General features: G+C 42.7%; 1 long non-coding RNA gene across 1 annotated transcript; it reads left to right on the plus strand.

Moving 5' to 3' along the window:
- Window positions 1-7039: 7039 nt before the first annotated feature.
- LOC139027292 (uncharacterized) lies at window positions 7040-7926 on the plus strand. Its single transcript, XR_011479366.1, has 3 exons — window positions 7040-7088; window positions 7159-7222; window positions 7871-7926. It is a non-coding gene; the product is annotated as an uncharacterized lncRNA (long non-coding RNA).
- Window positions 7927-7943: the final 17 nt, after the last annotated feature.

Below are 7943 nucleotides of genomic sequence, written 5' to 3' on the forward strand. Positions count from 1 at the left end.
GATGGAGTCCTGGGCGGCTCGCGCTACTGGGAGGTTACTCAGGGGTCAAGCTTTTAACACCCTCCCAGTCTGGCGTGAACAGTAGAGGTCACAGCTAAGACACTCTGCCCAGCCATTTCCTTTTCCACTTGTCTTGGAACCGTAACACTTAACTACAGGGCGTGGTACACCTTTACTCCTCTGACTGTGCCTCTTAGTGATATAGTGGGGCGGCAGGTAGSCTAGTGGTTAGACCGTTGGGCCAGGAACCGAAAGGTTGCTAGATCGAATCCCTGAGCTGCCAAGGAAAAAATCTGTTGTTCTGCCCCTGAACAAGGCAGTTAACCCACTATTCCTAGGCCATCTTTGTAAATAAGAATTTGTTCATAAATGACTTGCCTAGTTAAATAAAAAATATACTGTATACAGTCTCCTTTTCAGTACCCCTCCTTTCTGGGATATCACTTAGCTGAAATGTCTGCCTTAAGACCTGAGACTTGGAGAGATCTCCATAATGGAGGTTGTCATGCAGGTGACACCTGCTTGGTGTACTTGACTTCCCCTACCAATGTGGAGCCTCAGGGATTAGAGAAAAAGGGAGTGGGAGGGCTGCAGCACTGTCCCTATGAGACAAGGTCACCTTAAATGGATTGGGATGAGGAGAAACCAATTCCCCCTGGGACAAAATCAGGGAGCAACTTATGAAAAAATAATTAAGCAGGATGCACATCAGTGGATGTCACAGCCAGAGGGGTAGGGGTGAGGGGGGGACACAAAAAATCCTTAAGACAAGGGTAATGTTTGTTCACTTGATATCTGAAATTGTCGCGATGGACAAAGGATAATTTTTTTWACCTCAAAAACAGTTTGGTTTTGTGAAAGGAGTTACTTTTGAAGGAAAAAGGCCTGGAGTTCAGAATGACGAAATTACATTTGAAACAATATTATGAAATATTCGACCGACATTAGTCTACGCCCAATGCCCTCCCATTTTTGTCTTAAGTCAGTTAGGACAAACAGATTAGCATTTATTACATTCGTAACATAACTTAGCTTTGGTAAGATTTTTATTTTCACAACCAATTAGTAATTTGCAAGGTTAATGTCTCATTTGAGGACAAATCATTTCTAACTCTGATTTATGGCTGTTCCTGTCACAGCCGCCAAATGAAGTAGACCAAAGCGCAGCATAGTGAGCGTACATATTCCTCTTTATTAGGATGACGCCGACAAAAACAATAAACAATACAAAAACAACCGTGAWGCTTAAGGCTATAGTGCCACAAACAAAGACAACCTCCCACAAAGACAGGTGGGAAAAAGGGCTACCTAAGTATGGTTCTCAATCAGAGACAACGATAGACAGCTGATTGAGAACCCTACCCGGCCAAAACATAGAAATACAAATAATAGAACTAAAGAACATAGAATACCCACCCCAAATCACACCCTGACCAAACCAAATAGAGACATAAAAAGGCTCTCTTAGGTCAGGGTGTGACAGTTCCACTCCAATATACCTCTAATCTGTCAAACATCTTGGATAGTTTTATTGTAACAATAAGATTTTCTATCTCAAATTCTCCAACAACCTTGCAATGACCTCCAAACAATGCAGGAAGAAGCCCATCCCTCTTCAGAAACTCCTCCAAGTGGAGATACTTATATCAGCTGGCAGATATATCTTCACCAGCTTCAAAAACACCTTTTATCAATTCAATGTTTGTCATTTAGATGAATGAAGTGGAATCTCCTGAAGGATTTCCTCTGTGGCAGCTGCTTGGCCTTTAGCTGTGTCTAATAAATCTGTTGTGGTCCACAGTGGCTAAATGGACACGTCTGCCTGGCCAATCCATCATGGAAGAGTGGAGATGGATAGACATTGCCAATTCAAACCACTCACTGATATCATTTATAAATCACACTCACTGCACAAGCCTTCCAACAGACACTTCACTAGCCAGCCACAAAAACTATCTCCTCTGAGCTATATGAGCTTGCTACTTTACGTTAGCATGCAGCCCCATAGTGCCTGTATCAGTAGAGTGTACGCCCCCACAGAGAACTAAAGGATTTTGCTCAATAAAATTTGAGGTCATTCCTATTGTACTAAGCAGTTGTTTTTCTTGTAACTATCTTGATTGTAGACTCCGTTATATCTCCCTATTCGCATATGGATATTCATGAATACATATTTACAGTACCACGTGAATGCATGGGGAAAAGAATATCAGAATATCATAACACACACTTGAAATTAACTTGAAAGGAATTTAGGGACTGAAGAGAGATGCTAGAGATACAGTATGGTGTACTGTAGCAGGGTTACAGTATGGTGTATTGTAGCAGGGTTACAGTATGGTGTATTGTAGCAGGGTTACAGTATGGTGTATTGTAGCAGGGTTACAGTATGGTGTATTGTAGCAGGGTTACAGTATGGTGTATTGTAAGCAGGGTTACAGTATGGTGTAATTGTAGCAGGGTTACAGTATGGTGTATTTGTAGGCAGGGTTACAGTATGGTGATTGTAGCAGGGTTACAGTATGGTGTATTGTAGCAGGTTACAGAATGGTGTATTGTAGCAGGGTTTACAGTATGGTGTATTGTAGAGGGTTCAGTATGGTGTATTGTAGGCAGGTTTACAGATGGTGTATTGTCGGTTACAGATGGTGTATTGTAGCAGGGTTACAGTAATGGTGTATTGTAGCAGGTTACAGTATGGTTGTATTGTAGCAAGGGTTACAGTATGGTGTATTGTAGCAGGGTTACATATGGTGATGTAGCAGGGTAACAGTATGTGTGTTTGTAGCAGGGTTACAGTATGGTGTATTGTAGCAAGGTTTACAGTATGGTGTATTTGTAGGAGGGTGTTACAGTATGGTGTAGTAGCAGGGTTACAGTATGGTGTATTGTAGCAGGGTTACAGTATGGTGTATTGTAGCAGGGTTACAGTATGGTGTATTGTAGCAGGGTCACCCCCCTTGGCATTTTTCCTATTTTGTTTCCTTACAACCTGGAATTAAAATAGATTTTTTGGGGGGGCTGTATTATTTGATATACACAACATGCCTACCACTTTGAAGATGCAGAATATGTTTCATTGTGAAACAAACAAGAAATAAGACAAAAAGCTGAAAACTTGAGCATGCATAACTATTCACTAATCTTTAAGTTATACCTCAGATTATCAATTGGATTGAGGTCTGGGCTTTGACTAGGCCATTCCAAGACATTTAAATGTTTTCCCTTAAACCACTTGAGTGTTGCTTTAGGGTCATTGTCCTGCTGGAAGGTGAACCTGTGTCCCAGTCTCAAATCTCTGGAAGACTGAAACAGGTTTCCCTCAAGAATTTCTCTGTATTTAGCGCCATCCATCATTCCTTCAATTCTGACCAGTTTCCCAGTCCCTGCCAATGAAAAACATCCCCACGGTACGATGCTGCCACCACCATGCTTCATTTTGGGGATGCGTTCTCGGGGTGATGAGAGGTGTTGGGTTTGCACCAGACATAGCGTTTTTCTTAATGGCCAAAAGCTACATTTTAGTCTCATCTGACCAGAGTACCTTCTTCCATATGTTTGGGGAGTCTCCCACATACCTTTTGGTGAACACCAAATGTATTTTCTTAATTCTTTCTTTAAGCAATGGATTTTTTCTGGCCACTCTTCCGTAAAGCCCAGCTCTGTGCAGTGTACGGCTTAAAGTGGTCCTATGGACAGATACTCCAATCTCCGCTGTGGAGCTTTGCAGCACCTTCAGGGTTATCTTTGGTCTCTTTGTTGCCTCTGATTAATGCCCTCCTTGCCAGTTCCGTGAGTTTTGGGTGGCGGCCCTCTCTTGGCAGGTTTGTTGAGGCGCCATATTCTTTCAATTTTTTTATAATGGATTTAATGGTGCTCTGTGGGATGTTCAAAGTTACTGATATTTTTTTATAACCCAACCCTGATCTGTACTTCTCCACAACTTTGTCCCTGACCTGTTTGGAGAGCTCCTTGGTCTTCATGGTGCCTCTTGTTGTAAGCCCATTGCTTAGGGTGTTGCAGACTCTGGGCTTTCAGAACAGGTGTATATATACTTGAGATGATGTGACAAATCATGTGACACTTAGATTGCACACAGGTGGCTTTTATTTAAAACAAATCAGTGACTTCTGAAGGGTAATTGTTTGCACACAGATTCTTATTATAGGGCTTCATAGCATAGGGGGTGAATACATATACATGTTATCCCCCACTCCTCCCGTTTCTTTATTAATTATTCATTTTTTCATTCACAAATTTTGACTATTTTGGTTTATGTTCATTACATGAAATCTGCCCCCCTGCGATCCGACTCTGCTAGGAGCACCATTTTACAAAAAAATTAGAAATAAAGAGGACAACAAATAAACCTTGTTTTACAACAGTAGCATCCTCCCACATCTACAAACACTCTAGTTGCCACACATTCAAACAGGTGTTGCCAAGGCGGTACTCTAGTAGACGCCTCAAACAGAGCATTAACACAACCTGTAGCATCTCAACAATTACAACACAACCTAGTGCAATCTCACCATCCACAACCTAGTAGCCCAGCCCACACCCTTAACCATTACCTCGGTAACGCCCTCTACCCTTCCATCCAGGACCCCTGTTATTGTGGGTGCTACGTAGGTTTGTTGTATGAGTTGTGCGTTTATTGTTTTTTCTTGGTCGTTGTTCTATTGAGCCGGTTGTTGGTTGTGTGGATTCTCGGTTTGATTGTTGTTGGTTCCGTTTGTGTGCTGTTGGCGTCTCATGTGTTGTGTGTGTTTGTGTCCGGTTGTTTGTACTTGTTGCCCGGTGCCCTCGGTTGGTGTTTCTGGTTGGGCATCTACGGTTGTTTATTGTTGGACGGTGTCCTCGGTTGTGTTGGTACCGTGTTGGTGCTCCTGGTTGACTGTTTGTTGTACCTTGTGCGGTGTCGGTTCTGTTGTCATGTTGTTGCTCCGGTGGTGTAAGTTTGAAGATGCTACTAAGTTGTGTGTAATGTGTTGGATGCAAAGGTGTGTGTTGTATTGTTGAGGGGTGCAAGGTTGGTATGTAATGGGGAGGATCACTAGAACAGCACATCACACAGTGGTGATATATACATACAGAGATTTAGATCAGCCAGTCCCCACATGCGCTTTAACCATGGGGAATTTCATACCATCACTGGCATTCTGATGGTCGTTGGCTGGGTTTGACTACCAGAGGGCCCAGATTGTCTTATTTGTGTACAACGGTTTTTCAAGAGCCTCCCTCCCAAACCTCGCTCATGTATTAACTGGTATCAGCATTTTCAGACCGTTCTGGACAGCGGTTCTGGATCAGCAATTCAGACCGTTCGGGCAAACTGGATCAACCATTTAGACCCGTTCGGACCAGCCGTCGGGTCCAGCCATTTTCAGACCGCTTTACTGGACACGTTTGAGATCCGCTTTTAAGACCGTCTACAGCCGGTTCTGAGATCCAGGATTTCACCCCACTTATCTGGCAAGCTGTTCTGGAGATCGCCATTTCGACCCGCTTGGACCAGGGTCGAGAATCGCATTTCAGGACCGCTTCTGGACCACGGTCTGGAGGTCCGCGGTCTCAACTGGGGGGGGGGGGTGTTGTTGTATGTGTGGGGTCCTATAGTTGTGTTAATGTGTTAGGGTGCTACTATGTGTTGTGTTGTTTGAGACTAAGTTGTGTGTAATTTGGGAGCTACTAGGTTGTGTTTGTGTATGTGTTGAGGTGCTACCTAAGGGTTTTTTTTGTTTGTAATGTGTTGAGGATGCTACTAGTTTGTGTTTGTTGTAATGGTGTTGAGGTGCATAGGTTGTTTGTAATGTGTGAGTGATGCTATAGGTTTGTTTGTTGTAATGGTGTTGAGGGTGCTACGCTAGGTTGTGTTGTAAGTGTTGAGGATACTACTAGGTTGTGTTGTAATGTGTTGAGGATGCGTACTGGTTGTGGTTGTAATGTTTGAAGGAGCTACTAGGTTGTGTTGTAATGTGTTTGAGGATGCGTACTAGTTGGGCTTTGTTGTAAGTGTTTGAGGTCTACTGGTTGTGATTGTAATGTGTTAGGATGCTATAGGTTTGTATTGTAATGTGTTGAGGGTGCTACTAGGTATGATGTTGTAATGTGTTGAGGATTACTACTAGGTTTGTTGTAATGTGTTGAGGCTACTAGGTTGTGTTGTGAATGTGGTTGAGGATGCTACTAGGTTATGTGTTGTAATGTGTTGAGGGATGCTACTAGGTTGTGTTGTAATGTGTTGAGGGTTGCTACTAGGTTGTGTTGGTAATGTGGTTGAGGGTGCTACTAGGTGTGTTGTAATGTGTTGAGGGTGCTACTAGTTTGTTTGTATGTGTTGAGGATGCTCTACTAGTTTTTTGTAATGTGTTTGAGGAGCTACTAGGTTGTGTTGTAATGTGTGAGGTGCTACTAGGTTGTTGTTATGTGTTGAGGATGCTAGCTTAGAGTTTGTGTTGTAATGGTTGAAGGATGCAACTAGGTTGTAGTGTATGTGTTTGAGGATGCTACTAGGTTGTGTTGTATGGTGTTGGGGTGCTACTAGGTTTGTGTTGTAGTGTTGAGGAATGCTACTAGGTTGTGTGTGTATGTTTTGAGGAGTGACTAGGTTGTGGTTTTGTAAGTGTGTTGGGAGCTACTAGGTTGGTTGTAATTGTTGGAGGGGCTAGGTTGGTTGTAATGTGGTTGAGGGTGCTACTCGGTTGTGTTGTAATGTGTGAGGGATGCTACTAGTGTTGTGTTGTAATGTGTAGGGTTGCTAACTAGTTGTGTTGTAATGGTGTTGGAGGGTGCTACTTAGGTTGTGTTGTAATGTGTTGGATGCTACTAGGTGTGTTTGTAATGTGTGAGGGCTACTATGGGGGGTTTGTTTGTAATGGTTGAGGATGCTACTAATTGTGTTGTAATGTGTTGGAGGATGCTACTAGGTTGTGTTGTTAATGTTTGAGGGATGCAGTAGGTTGTTTGTAATATGTTGAGGATGCTACTAGTTTGTGTTGTAATTGTTGAGGATGCTAATAGGTTGTGTTGTAATGTGTTTGAGGATGCTACTAGGTTGTGTTGTAATGTGTTGAGGGTGCTACTAGGTTGTGTTTTCATGTGTTGTAGGATGCATGCTCGGTGTGGTCTACGGTATGTGTTGAGGATGCTACTAAGGTTGTGTTGTAATGTGTTGAGGGATGCTCTAGGTTGTGTTGTAATGTGTTGAGGGTGCTACTAGGTTTGTTGTAATGTGTTGAGAATGCTAAGGTTGTGTGTAGAATGTGTTGTAGGGTGCTACTAGGTTGTGTGTAATGTGTTGAGGGTGTACTAGGTTGTGTGTGTAATGTGAGGATGCTACTAGGTTTGTGTTGTAAATGTGTTGCAGGATGACACTAGTGTTTTGTAAATGTGTTGAGGGTGCTACTAGATATGTGTTGTATGTGTGTGAGGATGCTCTAGGTTGTTTGTACCTGTGTTGAGATGCTACTAGGTGTTGTAATGTTTGAGGATGCCGACCTAAGAGTTGTAGTTTAATGTGTTGAGGATGCCTACTAGTTGTGTTGTAATGTGTTGAGGAATGCTGACTAGGTGGTGTGTTTGTACATGCTTGAGGATGCCACTAGGTTGCGTCTGGTAATGTGTGAGGCACTTACGGTGTGTTGTAATTGTTGCGGCTACTAGTTTTGTGTTGTTAATGGTGTTGGGTGCTACTTAGGTTGTGTTAGGTAATGTGTTGGGTGCTACTAGGTTGTGTTTGTTGTTATGTTTGAGGATGCTACTAGTTGTGTTGTAATGTGTTGAGATGCTAACCTAAGTTGTGTTTGTTGTAATGTGTTGAAGGATGCCTACAGGTTGTGTTGTTGTAATGTGTTGAGGGTGCTACTAGGTTGTGTTGTAATGTGTTGAGGATGCTACTAGGTTGTGTTGTAGGTGTTGAGGGTGCTTACTGGTTGTGTGTA

Source organism: Salvelinus sp. IW2-2015, unplaced genomic scaffold (genome assembly GCF_002910315.2).
Source record: "Salvelinus sp. IW2-2015 unplaced genomic scaffold, ASM291031v2 Un_scaffold9308, whole genome shotgun sequence".
In the NCBI taxonomy this organism is placed as follows: Eukaryota; Metazoa; Chordata; class Actinopteri; order Salmoniformes; family Salmonidae; genus Salvelinus; species Salvelinus sp. IW2-2015.